Raw genomic sequence first — 19,190 nt, 5'->3', positions numbered from 1 at the left:
GAGTGGAGGAGGGGCAGAGAGAGAGGGAGACACAGAATCGGAAGTAGGCTCCAGGCTCCGAGCTGTCAGCACAGAGCCCGATGCGGGGCTCGAAGTCACAGACCTCGAGATCATGACCTGAGCCGAAGTCGGACGCTCAACCGACTGAGCCACCCAGGCGCCCCCACGTTTGTTGACTCGTAAATCTGTTTCTCATACGGCTTTTTTGTCATCTTCAGTTGGATGCCTTTATGTCAGCCCATAAACTTCAGTATGCCCGAAACCAGATTCATTATTTTCCCCCAATAAACCTGTTCCTCTCCTTTCCACTCTGCCTTTTCAGCAAACAGCACTCCCATCCACACCCGTTGTTGAAGCTAAACATGTGGGGTTTTTGTTTTTAGATTTCTCCCACTTTTTCACCACTGCTAATCAGTCACTAAATCCTGCTGATTCTTTTTTTTAAAACCGCTTTATGGAGATTATGATTTACATATCATAAAATTCACCTGTTTAAAGGGTACAATTCAATAAATTTTAGTATATTTATAGAATGGTAGCACCATCACCACATCTGATTTTATAACCTTTCCATCACCTTGAAAAGAAACTTCACTCACACCCATTTACAGCTGCTCCTCATTTTCATCCTCACTCCCAGGCAACTAGAATCTCCTTATCTCTAGATTTGCCCCCTTTTTTTGAACATTTCATGTGAATAGAATCATACAATATGTGTTTCTTCTGTCTGACTTCCTTCGCTGAGCGTATTGTTTTTGAGTTCATTCATGGTGCATTTCGTATCAGTATGTTGTTCCTTTTTATTTTTTCTAAATATATATTTTTTTAATGTTTATTTTTGAGAGGCTGAGACAGAGTGCGAGCGGGGGGAGTGGCAGAGAGAGGGAGACAAAGAATCCAAAACAGGCTCCAGGTCCTGAGCGGTCAGCACAGAGCCCGATGTGGGACTCGAACTGACGGACCTGAGATTTGAGATCATGACCTGAGCCTCAGTTGGATGCTTAACCGACTGAGCCACTGCAGGTGCCCTGCATTGTTCCTTTTTATTGCTGAGTAGCATTCCATTGTGTGGATATGTCACAGTTTTTTAATTCAGTCAGCAGTTGATGGGCATTTGGGATGTTTCTAGGTTTGGACTGTTGTGAGTAATACTTGGGTGAACACTTGTATGTATATGGCTCTTTGTGTGAAAACATATGTTTTCATTTCTCTGGATAGTTACCTAAGTGTAGAATTGCTGGGCCATACAGTAAATCTTTGTGTAACTTTTTAAAGAGGGGGCCAAACTGATTTCCAAAGTGGCTACACCATTTTGTATTCCCGCCAGCAGTGTACAAAGGTTCTCCTTTCTCTACAGTCTCATTATTTGATATTGTCTTTTTGGTTACAGCTATTCTAGTGGGTAAGAAATGGTATTTCATTTGATTTTAATTTGTACATCCTTCATGATTAATGACGTTGAGCATCTTTTCATGACCTTATTAGCTATTGCCCGTGTAAAAATTGAGTTAGTTGTCTTTTTATTATTGAGCTGTATGAGTTCTCTGTATATTCTAGATACAAGTCTCTTATTAAATGTATGATTTAAAATTTTTTTCTCCTAGTCTATGGGTTATTTTTTAACTCTTAAAATAACTTGAGATGTAATTCACATACCATAATATGTGCACAATTTAAAGTGCACAATTCAGTGGGTTTTGGTATATTCATGAGGTTGTGCAACCATCGCTGCTAGGTAATTTCAGAATATTTTCATTACCCACAAGAAACCCAATATCTGCTAAGAGCTATTCCCCATTCCTCACTCCCTCTAACCCCTGGCAGCCACTTACCTTCTATCTATGGATTTGCCTAATCTGCCTTTTTACTCTCTTGAGTGGTGATTTTTTTTTTAATTTAAATTTTAGTCAGGTAATATGCACTGCAGTTTTGGTTTCAAAGGAGAATTCAGTGATCTGTTGCATTCAACACCCAGTGCTCATCGCAATGAGTTGCCCTCCTTGATACTCGTCACTCACCTCCCTCTATCAACTGTGTTCTCTATTGTTAGGAGTCTCTTGTGATTTGTTTCCCTTTTTTCTCTCCCCTCTCCCCTTCCCGTATGTTCATCTGCTTTGTTTCTGAGATTACACATGTGAGTGAAATCATACGGTATTTGTCTTTCTCTGATGGACTTATTTCACTTAGCATAATACATTCTAGCTCCATCCACGCCATTGCAAATGGCAAGATTTCATTCCTTTTGATGGCTGAGTAATATTCCGTTGTATATACATACACCACATTTTCTTTATCCATTCATCAGTCGATGGACATTTGGGCTCTCTCCATAATTCGGTTATTGTTGATAATGCTGCTGTAAACATGGGGTGCATGTATCCCTTCGAATCTGTATTTTTGTATCCCTTGGGTAAATACCTAATAGTGCAATTTCTGGATCATAGGGTAGTTCTATTTTTAGCTTTTTTTTTTTTTTTTTTAATGTATGCTTATTTTTGGTAGAGCACAAGCAGGGGAAGGGTAGAGAGTGGGAGATGGAGGATCCAAAGTGGGCTCTGTGCTGGCAGTCTGACAGCAGCAAGCTCGATGTGACGCTCAAACTCATGAACCGTGAGCTCATAACCTGAGCCGAAGGCAGATGTTCAACCGACTGAGCCACCCAGATGCCCCTATTTTAGCTTTCCGAGGAACCTTCATACTGTTCTCCAGAGCGGCTATATCAGTTTGCATTCCCACCAACAGTGCAAGAGGGTTCTCCTTTCTCTGCATCCTTGTCAACACCTGTTGTTTCTTGTGTTGTTGATTCTAGCCATTGAATGGTGTCTTGAAGTACAAAAGACTTTAGTTTGCATTAAGTTCAGTATATCCATTTTGTCTTTTATCCTGTGCTTTTGGTGTCATATTTAAGAAATCATTGGCTAATTCAAGATCTCAAAGATGTACTCCTATATTTTCCTGTAAGAGTTTTAGAATTTAGTTCTTACATTTAGGTCTGTGGTCTGAGTCAATTTTTGTGTATGGAGTAAGAAAGATTCAAATCCATCTTTTTGCAAGTGGGTATCCCATTGCCCCAGCACCATTTATGCAAAAGTATATTTCTTTGAATCTAAAGTATGTTACTTGCAGACAACATATACTTAGATCTTGAATTCTCATCCAGTTGGACAGTCTCTGCCGAAAATCTTTTGCTTCTACCTCAGGTAGTTTTGACTTTGTTCCTTGTTTTTCTATCCCACTCCTACTGCCTTTGTCCTCACCTAGACTGTCTGTGGCCTCCCAGGTGTTTTCCTAGCCTCTTGGTGTTGTGTCCCTTCCACTTCTTTCAAATCTGTTCTCTGTACTGATAACTTACTTGTCTAGCTCCTGTGGACCTTTGAGTTTGCAAAACCTGGCATAAAATGTCATGTTCTGACTCCTGTAATTCTACCGATTCATTATTTTATTTCCTGGGTAGTGAATGTCTCTACTAAGTGGCTGGTACTGTTGTAGGCATTACAGCTGGAGTAGTATATCTGTAAGCTTTTAATGATTAACTCGCCCCTCAGAACATAGTGGCAAGAAACAACCATTTATTTAGTTCGTGATTCTCGGTCGACAATTTGTACTGGGCTTGTTGTGAGTGAGGTCCTTTTGGTCTTGGCTGGGCTGTCATGCATTTATAGTCAGCTAGACAGTTGTGCTTCTGGGAGTTGGTTGGGCTTCATCTAAGGCAGGGGTTGGAAATCTTTGCATGGTCCCTAGGCTAAGAATGTTGTTTATATTTTTGAAGATATAAAGATTGTAAAATAAAAAAACAAAAGAGGAATATGTGACAGATTCTATATGGCCCTTAAAGCCTAAAGTTTTCACTGTCTGTACCTTACAGAAAGAGTTTGCCGATCCCAGGTCTAAGGCAAAGGGAATTGACTGGGCTGTGTATCTCCCATCATTCAATAGGCTAGACTAGGCTTTTCATGGCAGCAACAGTGTTCCAAGAGAGAGTGGAAGCATACAAGATTTTTGAAGCTTACATTTGGAATCAGCACATTGTTGCTTTTGCTATATTCTGTTAGCAAAAGCAAGTCACAAGGTTGGCTGAAATTCAACAGATGGAATAAAGGACTCTTTTTTTTTTTTTTTTTTTTTTAACGGAAAGAGCTATAAAATCACATTTCAAGAGGTGTGAATAAAAGGAGGAGATAAGTTACAGCCTCCCACAAGTAGTAAAAAAAAAAAAAAAAAAGAGGTCTTTGCCTTTGTAGAGTATAATATATTCTATCAATGACAATAAATTCTCATGTTTCATTATACCTCCCCAATATGCCCCTAATTTAGCCATTCTGTCCTGCTTGCATGTCCCTGAATAGTCCCTCTGATTTTTCACCTACCTGTACTTTCAGTCATGTTTTATAAATGTTTATGGAATGAAAAAAATAGTATGACTTTTGTCCCTCATTTTCTTGGTGAATTCGGCTCTCTTTCAGGTTCGCTCACCTCTTGGAGGCATTTCCTGACAGTATGCTCTATATTCTATGTTTCTCTGACATACTCTATTTTAGCACTGGTTAATGCTGAGTTGTGATTAGTAATTCAGTATCTCCTTAGTAAGGTGTTTGGAGACCAGGGTCCTGCCTTATTGACATTTTTCCATTTTCATTCAACAAATATTTATTGTATACCTACTCTGTCAGGCACAGTGCTATGGTAGAAGTAAACAAAACAGACAAGGAAGGAAAGTTCTTGCATTCATACTACATACTACATACATACTACAAAAGTAGTATTTTTAATAATACTGTTTTTTTTTTAAGTAAGATTAGTATATTAGGTTTTGTTTTAACATTATGTCTCCAAACCATTTAAAATTTTTTTAATGCTTATTTATTTGTGAAAGAGAGAGAGAGAAAGCGAGTGAGCGTATGAGTGGAGTGGGGGCAGAGGGAGAGGGAGACACAGAATCTGAAACAGGCTCCAGGCTCTGAGCTCTTAGCACAGAGCCCAACACAGGGCTCAAACTCATGAACTGTGAGATCATGACCTGAGCCAAAGTCAGACACTTAACCTTGGGAGCCACCCAGGCGCCCCTGTCTCCAAACCATTTTTCACCCATAAGTCTTCTGTGTTTTATTCTTGTGAAGTTTTATCTTTAAGGCATTTACTGCATCACTTTTGATTTTCATAGCTGCAGTAGTTGGTGTTATGTGACATGTATGTTTTGAAAACCAAGCCTACTGACATTGAAATTCACATACTATTTTGATAAGTAGTTCACTCTCTTCTTGGATATTCACTTGTAAAATTCTTGGTACTGAATTTCCAAGGACAGCATGTCTTACACATTTTAGAACACAGGTTTGAAGTTCTAAATTCTTCTCCCTCAAGGAAAATGAGCTTTTAGTGTTATGATAGTGCCTTATACATAATGGGCATTTAATAAGCATTTGTTCATGGTAATAGCCTCTTTGGTTTTCTGTTTCATTGAGTTTCACCCAAAATGATTATTCTTGACTGACTTTTAAAGAGCTAAATAAATTCTGACCTTCAGTATAATAATTATAATAGCTTCTTTTCATTCTGAATTACAGTGATACTCACTTTCTCTCTTTCCTTCCACTTGACTCTCAAAAATATTAATGTGTAAATTTGGAAGTGTCTCTATTTTCACAGTTGCCAGCCTGCTTGAAGCATTTTGAGAATGTGCATATGAATTTTGTAAATGGAGGCCTTCAGAAATTAAGGACAATTTAGAGGAGTGATTTATTACCTGAAAAGAATTAATGATATGATTCTCTGTAACATGTTATTAGATAGTCATATCATTTAGTTATTTATTCTTTCATTCTTGGTTCAGTCACTCACCCATTTATTTAATAAACATTTTTTGAGTGCTTACCATTCGTCAGCCACTGTGCAAGGTGCTGGTGTTACAGAGAGGAATTAAACATAGTTGATGTGTGGAGGGAGGTCTTTATATTTAAATCTCTAAGGTTTGAAATATTACGGAAGGCTAGAATATAAATATTCACCGGGTGGAAAAAGGAGAGCAAAGAAAAACTCCATGGGATTTTAACTTTTTCTGGCATCCCACTTAACCATTCCGTGAGATGTAGCAAATGATGTTCTGATATTTTGGATTGATCTTTCATAAGTCATGGATTTTGGAAATGCAAATAGCACCTGGTTATCACTCTGCATCTTCCAGTGTCTTTTTAGTTCTTTGAAAAAGCAATTTCAGAAAGAGCAGGGGAAGGGCAAAAAGAGAGGGAGAGAATCCCATATCAGCACGCCAGCCCCACACGGGGCTCAATCTCACAACTCCGGGATCATGACCTGAGCCAAAATCAAGAGCTGGATGCTTAACTGACTGAGCCACCCAAGAGCCCCATAAATCTTTAAGTGCCTCATATTTGTCACAGTGAGTGTGGGGATTGAATTAAGTGTTTGGAAATAACGCTTGTTGAAAAGCATGTATATAAACGTGTGCATTTTATGACAGCTGATGTCAGATGCATTATTTAATATCTGAGCAATTCAAAATGATGAATAATTAGAATTCTTATAGAATAATGTAAACTATTTTGTAGATTTACAGAAATTATAGTTTGATCAGAAAAAAGTCTAAAAAACAATAATTTTCTTTTCTTTAAGCTCTTTATCATTCCAGCATGTTGGCAAAATATGTACTTTTATTTAAGTGAAATCATGTAATTGCCTTCTGTATTAAATTTTGTTATGTGTAGAGAACCAAATTAGGACATGAAAACCTTAATGAGATAAAAGCAGATTTCTCTCATGGCCAGTTGATTTGTAAGAAGGGTAAAGATTCTACACAGCAGCTCGTATATTTAAAGCCTAAGTGATTTTTATTCTGTGTTTTTATTTACAAGTGATTAATGAATTAATCCATAGGTCAGCAAGGAGGTTTAAAATATTCAAAATGAAAAGCTAGTCTATTTGGGAGTGGTGTTAACTTTTTCATTTACTTAAAATGGAAAGGATGTTACTTAACTGTTGATCTGGGTAATAATGTTACTACTTCAAAGGGAATGTGAAACAGCACTTTTCCCCCTTTGTGGTAATCCTTTAATAAACATCCTTTTGTTGTTGTTGTTGTTGTTGCTGTTGTTTTGTTGAAACACTTTGGGGGCCGAATTGTAGTTGTACAAGTTATATTAAAGCAAGGTCACTCTTAAAATTCTGAATCTTTTTTGAAAAAAATTTTATTTAAAAAGCAGTGGAAAGCCCATTTTGTTGTGCTGCAGTTCTGCACTCCAAACTGCTCCTTGGAAAGGTACTGATTATTATCAGTCTGGTAGTTACTTTGACTAGATGAATTACATACTATGTTTTATTCAGTCTCTACTCCCAGAGTGAAGTAACTTGTGTGGGTGTGTATGTAATACACAAAAAGAAAAGGTCTTCCTTTTCCCCCTAAGACATTCCAAGTTTTTGTGAGAATGCATCTGTAGTCATTTGAACATAGCATTGACAAAGAATTCAAATAAGAATAAAAACAATATTGTACCAAATATTTTAAGGCTGTTTTAAAATAAAGTAATTAAAGGCGGGGGGGAGTGTTGCTCAGTCCATTAATCATCTGACTTTGGCTCTGGTCATGATCTCACCGTTTAGAAGTTTGAGCTCAGAGCCTAGAGCCTGCTTCAGATTCTGTGTCTCCCTCTCTCTCTGCCCCTACCCCATTTGCACTCTGTCTGTCTCTGTCTCTCTCTCTCAAAAATAAATATTTTAAAAAGTAAAATAAAGAAATGAAAAGTAACAGTCTTAGAAATCTAATTCCTTTGATGTTTTTTCTCCCCACTCCCATGCTTGGCCTACTTTTTACAATACTTTTTTTTTTTTTTAATGTAACTTTACATAACTATTGCTTAATGTTAGTATTGCTTAAATTTTAATATTTCTTTTTTAATCTTTACAAGCTTGAAATTCACCTTGTCCTTATCTATTAATGTTTAATAAGAATAGTAGAGTTGGAATTAGAGCAAGCATCTGTTCCATTTTAAGTGGATTACTACTTCCTTCATTCATAACTAACTAAATAACTTGATTTTTCTAGACCCTTGCTTTCCTCCCTTCTTTCTCTTTCTCGCCCATCTCATTATCTTAAAATTAATTTGTGTTTTTCAGATTTTTTTCCCCCTCAGGTAGTAGACAGGAAAAGAAGGCAGAATTTAGAGATTACTTGATTTTTCATTCACTTACTTAACCAGGTCTGCCACTGGCAGGACTATCTGTTTACTACCTTTGTATATATTGAATACATATGTATTACATATATTCACTTACTTTTTCAGTCCAAAAATGTATAGAATTAATTTTTTTTTTTTTTTTTTTTGTAACTTGTATTTAGAGTGGCATGGTTAATAGTTCAGAAGCTCAGAGGCTTGTCTCCTTACTTTCTCTCTGTATATGACTTTTGCGGCGGGGGAGGGGGGATCTTTCTAGAGTATACCCCCTCGACCTTCACTGGCAATCATCCTTTTTTATATAAGGACTTTTATTTTTTTAATATTTTTAAAATATTTATTTATTTTTGAGGGAGTATGTACGTTTGTGAGAGTGGGGTGGGGTTGGGCAGAGAGACAGGGAGAGAAGGAATCCAAACCACGCTCTGTTCTGAGAGCAGAGAGCGTGAAGGAGGGGTGGGTGGTGGCTTGATCTCCTGAACTGGGAGATCATGACCTGAGTCAAAGTCAGATGCTCAGCTGAGCCACCCAGGTGCCCCTGTATAAGGATTTTTGTAGTCTGTTCCTTGCCTAACTCTCGAGCCCCTTCTCTGGTCACTCTTCGATGAGCCCCAGTTATATTGAATGACTTGTAGTTCCTGAAGTATATCTTGTTTTCTCTTCCCTCTGTGCCTTTGCACAGACTGTTCCCTCTGCCTAGAGCACTCTTGTGCTTGTTGCCCCGCCCTTTCTCATGGCTGGGCAAGCTCCTTTAAGCCTGTTCAGAGGTCATTTCCTCCAGTCACTTCATGATCTCTCCTCTTCTGTGTTTCCCAGCATCGTACGTAAGCCTCTAAGAGGACTGTATGGTATTATTTGTCACCTCCCTTGGCCATGAGCTTTGTGAGAACACAAATGGACTCTTTTCTCTCTTTCTCTCTCTCCATGCTTTGCGCAGAGCACTTAAATGATAGAATGGAGAGGGGGAAGGGAAACTGAAGTTTGAACATCTCATATGCCAGGGAACATGCTTAGTTGTTTTGGAAACACTCGAATGAATTCAATTGCCACAACAATTTTGGAAGGACATGTTATTCTCTCCATTTTATACTTCAGAAAACGGAAGTTGATTTCCCCAGTGATATATAGTTAGTAAGTAGTAGAGTCAGGATTTAAACCCAGGCCTGGTTTGACTCTAGTCTCTGGCGATTTCCTTTGACTTCGCTGCTTCCTCAGTCATAAGGATGGAGCGGTTGATGGTGGGCATCAAGGTAGCAGAAAGAACATGGACTTGGACCTCAGACAGATCTGGGTTTAAATTCTAATTTGCCATTTCACCAACTGTTGGCAGGTTTGATCATCTCCATAAATCTGTTTTCCCTTTTGAAAAATGTGGCTAATAACGCTGCCTACTTCAGGCGATTGCAGTGAGAATCAAAATAATGTAGAAAGAGGGTTTTATGGTGCTGCTTTATAGATGGCAGTCGTATCGGATCGCGCTATATTTAGCTATAGGCAAAAGAAAGACCGGCTAACAAAGGTTCAAGCAAAGAAAGATTTTGAATGGCTTCACGTAAGTCTGGCGAATCGTCTTCAGTGACTTAAGTTTCTTTTTCTCATAGTGGCGGGGTATCTCTGAAGTCTCCCGCATCATGTCAAGAGCTGGAGAAAGCGAGGAGGCGTGGACCACAGTAATAGCTAACCGCTCTCCTAGCCACAGTCCCGCCATTACCCCAGCTATGAGGACGACTGTGACATGGGGGGGTGGGGTGGGCCTCAGACCAGTAATCATTCTTCATCTTTCACCTCCACAAGGGACGAGCACACCGGTCCCTCCCATAAAACTAGAGTTGTACCTTCCGCAGTAGTTGGGTTGCTGCTATGCGTGAGGACAGAGCACTGAAAACAGTCACCAGGTGTGCTTGTCACCTCATTAGGCTGAGGCAGTGAACAAGTGAGTGTGTTCACTTTTAATCCCTATCAAGGTAAGGCCAAGAGCAGATCTGCTATGTCCTTCTTGTCCTTCTAGAATTATCTAGGTGCTAACATTTCGCAAAACAGTTTTTCAGTCATTTTTCTGATCTCATTGGCTTATCCACTCTTACAAAAAACTGCTACAGCCTCTGACTGCGTCCCTTACCCCCACCCCCCACCTCCCCCAGCCAACACACCAAACAACAAAAGCCAGATGGATGACAATTACCCCTAGACAGACAGCAACACAACCTTATAGCGTCATTGGAGTCCTTTGGGTGGTTTGAGGTGTTGCTGTTTTTTGAGAGAGACCAAAAGCTTCAGCTTCCACAGCCCGAAGTTGGTGGTGTTCCCAAAGTCACTACTTCTCCCTTAGTATCTTATGTTTGGGACTTCCCCTGCCCCCCTCATCGGACTCAGAACAACAGGATCTTACGTTCTGCCTCCTACCACCCAGCTTCTTGGTGTTGGAATTTTTTACAATTATTAGACCTCCTTCCACCTGCTCATCCTGTTGGTTTTTGGCTGATGGGGGAGGAAAGGGAAACTGGACTGTGGAGCTCCTTCCGCTTTGCAGGTGAGGGGGGACGTGTCTGTCACGCTCATTCTGCTCATTTCTAGAGCAGAATTTGCTCTACAGACAGTGGTAGGAAGGGTGTTTGTATTATATACCGTCATTAGGTCTCTACTTCATTCACATTTTGGAGCCTGGCCTGAGATCTAACTACCCTCATACGTTATTCCTATCCAGAGATATTCATTGACTTTCAACCCATTTGGAAACAAACACTTGGAATAGTGTGCAACGTGAGTTGAATGTCTATGTTTGAGCCTCACCTTTCTGTGTGTTGGTAGGATGCTGGAGTAACACTCATGTGAAGTGACTCAGGGACTGGTTAATTAGTCCCTCTATATTAAAAAGTAAAGTGTACAGACGATCTGAGCCTTGAATGCAGAATGCAGAATGTTCTTTCCTGTGTGTACATCATATCATTTTTTTCTTTTTAATATTCACATTTTGAAGCTTCAGTTGTTTTTCCATTAGAGCTTCACTCAGAGCTTAGAGATATATATGCAAAGAATAATGTCTGTTTATTGCATGACTTTAAAAATTTTTTTTTTTTTTTAACATTTATTTATTTTTTGAGAGACAGAGACAGAGCATGAGCTGGGAAGGGGGCAGAGAGAGAGGGGGAGTCACAGATTCCCAAGCAGGCTCCAGGCTCCGAGCTGTCAGCACAGAGCCCGACGCGGGGCTCAAACCCATGAACCATGAGATCATGACCTGAGCGGAAGTCGGCCACCCAACCGACTGAGCCATCCAGGCACCTCTGTTTATTGCGTGACTCTTACTAAGCTTCATTCTTTGGCTCCGCTATGTTTTACAAATTGATGTTAATGCCAGATTTTCCACAACTTAGGTTTACTGAATGGTTTTTCGTTATTCAGAAGCCACTGATAATTTTGTAAAATAATAATACACATAGCGATGATGATCGGGTTCAGCTTCCAAATATTGGGAGGCATATATGCTTTAATGTGACAACTTTCAGAAACCGTTTTGAGGTAGACGAAGCAAAGGCAGAAGATAGGTTGAGAAGCAGATGTTATATGACTAAAGTACCCAGCTGTGTACTAACAAAATGAATCTCATGCCGATTAGTTAACAATTCTTTGGCAGTCAGAGACATATGTAAAGCAGTAAGCACAGCATGGGGAAATAAAAAAAAAATTAAAAGCATTTTCCAAGCTTAAAACGTTGGCAGTGTCTGGTCTACCATCTGTGTTACTGAAAAGTTGATTTTGTTGTGGTAAGTCATACCAAGGTCACTCCCCAAAAATAATTGGTTAACCCATAGAGTCTGCATTCTCAAATTAGCATTACATGTCTTGGCACTTGGAATTAGTGAAAAATGTTATTTCAACAAAGTAAATTTCACTTGGGTGTATGTAAATACAATTTTCAGTTGGCACTTCGTGTCTGTTATGAAACGGGTTTTTTTTTGTTTTTGTTCAGTTCTTGTTTGAACTCTTTCAGGTAAAATCGATCAATTTTTAAAACTTTTTCTATCGGGATGCTTCTTGGCCCAGTTGAGTTGTAGGACCATTTAAATGCAAAGTAAAGTGCTGCTGACCCTTCCTGTCGTGGTCTTCTGGTAAGAAAAGGCAGGTTTTCTTGTCCTAAAAGTCCTCCTCCTTTGCTTGAATAGATGGTGTCAGGAGGATGGCCTACTTAGGCTAAAAGTTCACTGTTGAGTACTTAAAATAATCTGTTCCATTTTCCCTTACAGGACCAAACATTGAAAATTTATACCCATAGATTATTTCTTTATACTGCCTCATCTCTTTGTAATTAGTTTCTTTTGGCTCAGCAATTTTCTTCCTCAGTAATGAGAGATGTTGCAAACCACAACATGGGGTTTTCTTAGAAGTAAAATGAAATATCTTAAAATTTTATGGACATCAAGTCCAATATAATTTGTCTGAAATGAAAACAAGAATAATCAAACATTTATTAACGTGTGGGTATGATTAAATTCGGTTGCAAAAGAGTTCATAAACTTTGGTATTCATATTCTTATGTTAATGGTGTGCAGTAAATTAAAAACATATTTTTACTCTGATTCAAGAACTAAATGAAGATAGTTCTTATGATACCACGGATCTGGAAGGAGATTCTTTCATTAAAGCATTCAAGCTTCTTTATAAAATATAACTTATTTTTAAACTAAAAGCTAGGATTCTGAGGGCCTTGACATCGCATATAATTTATTATATCGTTCTGGTTATGATGTCTACAAAAACTTTTGCTCATTGGCCGGTCTTATTTTTTGCCCATATAGCTTTGCTTCTGATCAGAGTTGAAATGTTTTATGTACAGAATATAGTAATGGTGCCTTGTTGAGTACTGAGAGAGAAGCTTTGTTCTGGGTAAGCACCATTCTGGCAGAAGCATATGAAGCTTAGTACGGAAGTGGACCCAGAAGGAAGGCTGCATGCACTGAAAGGAGTAAATTATAAAAAGAAAAAGGAAAGAGAGAAAAAGTAGTGGTCATTATTGGCATTTAGAGATTTACAACAGAGTCTTCTAGATACTCCATTAATTCATACAGTGTCTTTGTGTACTGGGGTCTTAGGACTACAGAAAGAAAGCTTCTTATAACTGTTACTGTCTCTGTAACGGTATTTCTCAAAATAAAACAAATGTTACAGTTCTGTAACATGTATTTTAGGAAATATATTTACTTGACTAAAACAATTTTAAAATTACCATTCAAGACACATTTTCATATTTAAAATTTGTCATGTCTTGGGGTACCTGGGTGGCTCAGTTGGTTAAGCATCCGACTCTTGGTTTCGGCTTAGATCCTGATCTTGCGGTTTGGCAGTTCGAGTCCCACATCAGCTCCGTGCTTAAAGTAGGAGTCTGCTTGGGATTCTCTCTCTCACTCTCTCTGCCCCTCCCCCACTCGCTTTCTCTGTCTCTCAAAAATAAATAAACTTAAAAAGAATAAAACATAAAATTTGTCAACTATACTAAAAATTCTTTTAATTTCAAAATAAGATAAATAAAAATTGATCATATCATCAGTGAAATAATTTTTCCTAAAATTCTGTACTTGCTTATTTTTTAAAGAAGAGATTTAATGATATTTGTTGAAAACCTATGTTATAAACATCATTACTTCATTACATTAAATCCTTTTAATTTTTATGCCAGTACTTTCAAATTTTCCATTACCATAACGATGGAGAGAGAAGGAAGTTTCATTTAAGGATTCAGTTTTGTTAAGCAAATGAAGAGTATGAATAGCATTTAATTTTTTTTTTTTGGCTGTGGACAGTATACTTTATTGATGGTACTTGGCAAGGTAGGACTCCCCAAGCCCCTCCCCTTCTTCAAGGGGGTCTGAGCTAGAAACTGTGGAGGTCCGGAGAGTCTCACTGTGTTGGGGGATGAGTTGGTGCAAGGACTCCCCAGCAGCTGAGGGCCTCTCTTTACCTCTTGCTGTTGCTGGGGCTGGTGGTCCAGGGGGCTCTTATTCCTTGGAGGCCATGTGGACCATAAGGCCCACCACCTGGTAGCTGAGCCAAATTTATTTGTCATACCTGGAAAAGAACTTGACAAAGTGGTCATTGAGAGCAATGCAGCCTCAGCATCAGAGGTGGAAGAGTGTCACTTATTAAAGTTGCAGGAGACAACCTGGTCTTCAGTGTAGTCCAGGATGCCCTTAAAGGAGCCCTCTAGTGCCTGCTTCCCCTCTTTGCTGATGTCATGGTGTTTGGCAGCTTTTTTAGGCAGAAGTTCAGATCCATGACTGACACATTGGTGGTAGGGACACAGAAGGCCATGCCTGTGAGCTTCCTGTTAAGTTCACGGGCGACCTTTCTTACACCATGGCAGTGCCAGCAGAAGCAGGTATGATGATCTGGGTGGCCCCTCGGCTGTCATGCCACGGCTTTCCAGAGCGGCCATCCATGGTCTTCTGGGTGGCAATGATGGCATGGAGTCATGAGTCATGAGTCCTTCCATGTTGCCAAAGTTATCAAGATTACCTTGGCCAGAGGAGCCACGCTGTTAGTGGTGCAAGAGGCATTGTTGACAATCTTGAGAGAGTTACCATACTTCTCGTGGTTCATGCCCATCACAAACATGGGAGCATCAGGAGAAGGGGCAGAGATGATGACCCTCTTGGGCCCACCCTTCAAGTGAGCCCCAGCCTTCTCCATGGTGGTGAAGACTCGACCGCATACTCAGCACCAGCATCACCCTATTTGATGTTGGTGTGATCTCACTCCTGGAAGAGGAGATGGGCTGTCCACTGGGGAAAAGTTTAGCCATTCTCAGCTTTGACTGTGCCATTGAATTTGCCATGGCTGGAATCATACTGGAATAGGTAGACCATATAGTTGAGGAGAATGAAGGGATAATTGGTGGTGACATACCTACTTTGCCAGGGTTAAAAGCAGCCCAGGTGAACAGGCGCCCTGGACGGCCAAATCTGTTTACTCCAACCTTCACCATCATGTCTTGGGGACTTGGCTGGTATTGCGTCAGAAGATGCGGCTGTCTGTTGAATGGGGAGGAGTAGAGAGCCAGCGTTTAATCTATTAACATGCTTATACTATGTATATCAATGAGTGGTGTGACTTTTGGGATGTCTCTTCATTTTGCGGGTCTTAGTTTTCTCACCTGGGAAATAAATAGCACGATATAGTAGATAAACTCCGAACTCTATATTTAGGAGACAGTAGGTTTTTTTTATTAAGTCCAAATCCTGTAGCATGGCGTTCAAGGCCTTTCATAGCTGGAAATTTTTCGTTATATTTTAATTTACTTCCACAAATCCTGTTGTGGCATTCACCATTCTCTAGACTTACAGATTCTGTCTGTGGGGCCCAAGCAGAAATCTAGTATACTTAATTAATCTCCATGCTTATCCCCATTTACAGTTCTTCCTGTATTTCCTGTCATGGTCTGTGAGATTACGGTTGACCTTGTCATCCTATGTAGCAGGCTTTACATGTGTTCAATCCTTACAACAACCCTATGACATGTAGACACTATTATTATCTCCATTTTACAGAGGAAATGGAAACCCGTAGACATGAAGTCCTTGCCCGACATCAACAGCTGAAATGGGTCAGGGCCAAACCTCTAACCCAGGAATGTGTTTTCAAATCCTAGCAAGCCTTAACTTCTAAGTGACATTGCCTCCTCTCTATGCAGCCACCCAAATCCCGTTGGTTCTACCTTATAAATAAGATGCAGAAGACTTTCCTCATCTGTCCTTCCCCTGCCATTATTTAATTTAGATTCTCCATCCTTATCATCCGGACTGTTGTGTGAGTCTCCCGGCTGGTCTTCCTGTACCTGTACTCTGCTTGCCTAACATAGGAGTCGATGATTCACATCCCTTAATGGTTTCCTCATATAGGTTAAACTGTAAGATTCTCAACATTTATAGTCTGTCCCCAGTTTATATTACCTCCTCACTTTCCTCCTGTGTTATACTGTAGATTCCTTGAATCTGGAGGTTAATATCTTTGTATTCCTCACAATACTGTGGACATAACTGCTTGGAGAATAGTTGTTGACTTTAGACCAAGGCAGATTCTGGCTTGGCAATTCAGTATACTTTGCTAGGATTACAGTGAATTACTCTGTGTTGTAGGAATAGTAAGATTATTTTAGTATATTAATAATTCACACATTATTATTTTAATGTAGTAATAATTCATACAGTCCTCCAGTAATATTAATTTGAGTTAGTAAGATCTTAAGTTATTACATGCAGTTGTTCTGAGTTCCTGTAGGAATTTTTTTTTTTTTTCCAGAAGGGAATTGATAGAATCGAGACCTAGCAAAAGCTTCAGTATTAGGTTTTAGACATTTATTGTGGTACAGAATAAAAACAAACAGTCATTGACTTGTTGGTAGAAATCGGTGTCAAAAAGTTATAATATTTACCTTGTGTAAGTCAGTCTGGAATCGGGATCTTTTACGGTGCTCAGAATTTACCAGTGATTCGTGAACTACCCTAAGGGAATAGTGTGGGTAATTGGTTTAATCCCATACTTGGTTTTGTTTTCATTTGCCGCACTTCTTTTTAAGTCTTTTTTATTTAAAAAAAAAAAATTTTTTTTTTAACGCTTATTTATTTTTGAGACAGAGAGAGACAGAGCATGAACGGGGGAGGGTCAGAGAGAGAGGGAGACACAGAATCTGAAACAGGCTCCGGGCTCCGAGCTGTCAGCACAGAGCCCGATGTGGGGCTCGAACTCACGGACCGCGAGATCGTGACCTGAGCCGAAGTCGGCTGCCCAACCGACTGAGCCACCCAGGCACCCCATTAAGTCTTTTTTAATCTAAACTTTTGATGGGTACATTGAAACGTGGTGAAAGTTATGGGTTACTAGTTGTGACATTACTTTTAATACAAATGTTTACGTCATAAACACATACTTACCAGGCATATAGGTGAGCAAGTTTCATGATAGATAAAATATTTAAAAGAGGCTTCATTTAATATCTCTGTAAGTGTTACCACCTGTACTTTTTGTATGTTTGTTCAATACTTTAAAAAATTGAGCTATAATTATATATAGGAAAATTTACCTTTTAATAGTGTGCGATTCAGTGCTTTTAGTATATCCAGAAAGTTGTGTGGCTATCACCAATCTATAATTCCAGGAGACTTTTTACCACCCCACAAAGAGACTGATGTTCACTAGCAAGAACTTGCCTTTCTTATCTTTGCCGAGTCCCTGGCAACCAGTAATCTGTTTGTCCCTATCGGTTGACCTCTTCTGGGCATTTCGTGTGGATTTCTACAATATGTGGCCTTGTCTGTCTGGGCTTCTTTCACTTAGCGTGTTTCCAAGGTTCATGCATTGTCTTAGCAAAGTATTAGCTCTTCATTCCTTTTCAGAGTGGGATCACGTTCCGCTGTGTGGCTTTCACATTGTGTTCATCCATTCACCAGTTGATGGACATTTATGTCCACAGCATTGTGAGGAATACAAAGATATTAACCCCCAGACTCAAGGAATCTACAGTATAATACAGGAGGAAAGTGAGCAGTTCTCCTTCTTGACTATAATGCATAATGCTGTTACACAAGTTTGTATGTGAATATGTGTTTTCTGTTCTCTTGGATCTATACCTAGCGGCAGAATTGCTGAGTACTGTGGTATGTCTGTGTTGAGCCATTTGAGAACCTGCTAGACTGTTTTCCAAAGTGGCCGCAGCACCTTGTGTTCCCGCCAGCAGTGCAGTGTATGAGGAGGCCAGTTTCTCCATATCCTCACCAACACTTGGTATTGTGTGTCTTTTGTGGATAGCCATTCTGGGGGAGGCGGAGGGAGAAACGATTGCTAAGATAAGTGAGTTCACTTATGACGATAAATTAATGAAGTAATAATTATTTTCCAGTTTTCAGAAAATGGATTCAATTTACATTTTCTTCTAGAACTATTATTAAATAATTGAAACCTATTAATCACACCAGCTCCAGATACTTAAAATTAAATATTCTTTAAAAAATTACACATGTAAATGTTTCATAAGTGGTTCTCGTACTCCATCACCTAAATAAATGTGAGAACTACTATTTTTAAATATTTAAGGCAAAGTGCTTAAGCTCACAGAACACTTACTTTTTGTTTGTTTATGTTGATTGTGAAAGGACAATTCTCTTGTCAGTATATTTACACTGATTCTTTTTTTTTTTATTTTTATTTTTTAACGTTTATTTTTGAGACAGAGAGAGACACAGCATGAACGGGGGAGGGTCAGAGAGAGGGAGACACAGAATCTGAAACAGGCTCCAGGCTCTGAACTGTCAGCACAGAGCCCGACACGGGGCTCGAACTCACAGACCGCGAGATCATGACCTGAGCCGAAGTCGGCCGCTTAGCCGACTGAGCCACCCAGGCGCCCCTATTTACACTGATTCTAATAGGGTTAGAAGTGTAGTTGAAAATAGCCTTTTAAGTCTTTCCTTTTAAAATATGCAAATGTAGCATTTTGGTAGGTTCACATAAATGGGTATTGGAACTTTAAGTGACTAAAAATGAAAATAAGCTGTAATAGGAGATAAGCCTGGTGCTAGTTTTGGTAGTATTCACTATATTTTAAGTAGACAAATACTGGTAAAGAATGAGCAAATAATGCATTTAATCATTTTCTTCAGTTGGACTGAAATACAGCCAAGAAGCTTCTTTTGAGGCAGTAGTGTGGAGAAAAGGCAATTAGAGCACTGTGAATGATTCTCTGTACTGAAAATCATAGTTGGGCTTTTTGTTGATTTTCTATGTGAGCATATACAGCTAATTTGACTAATATTCTCAAATACTTCTTGAGGATGTATATAAGAATAAGGATTCAGGGTTTTGGTTGTTGTTGCTTATTTATTTTTGAGAGATAGCATGAGCCGGGGAAGGGCAGAGAGAAGAGAGGGGAGGGAGAGAACCCAAAGCAGGCTCCAGCCTGTCTGTGCAGAGCCCAGTGCAGGGCTTGATCTCACAAACCATGAGATCATGACCTGAGCC

The 19,190-nt window shown here is 39.3% G+C and overlaps 1 protein-coding gene and 1 pseudogene across 2 annotated transcripts in view; one reads left to right on the top strand and one right to left on the bottom strand.

Moving 5' to 3' along the window:
* Nucleotides 1-19,190, top strand: part of MAGI3 (membrane associated guanylate kinase, WW and PDZ domain containing 3) — a 243,769-nt gene that overhangs the window by 48,884 nt on the left and 175,695 nt on the right. The gene's annotated exons all lie outside the window — the stretch shown is intronic.
* Nucleotides 13,546-15,177, bottom strand: LOC125913304 (glyceraldehyde-3-phosphate dehydrogenase-like; annotated as a pseudogene).

Source organism: Panthera uncia (assembly GCF_023721935.1).
Source record: "Panthera uncia isolate 11264 chromosome C1 unlocalized genomic scaffold, Puncia_PCG_1.0 HiC_scaffold_4, whole genome shotgun sequence".
In the NCBI taxonomy this organism is placed as follows: domain Eukaryota; kingdom Metazoa; phylum Chordata; class Mammalia; order Carnivora; family Felidae; genus Panthera; species Panthera uncia.
The sequence above is the reverse complement of the archived record's forward strand: the minus strand, read 5'-3'. Positions and strand labels throughout refer to the sequence as shown.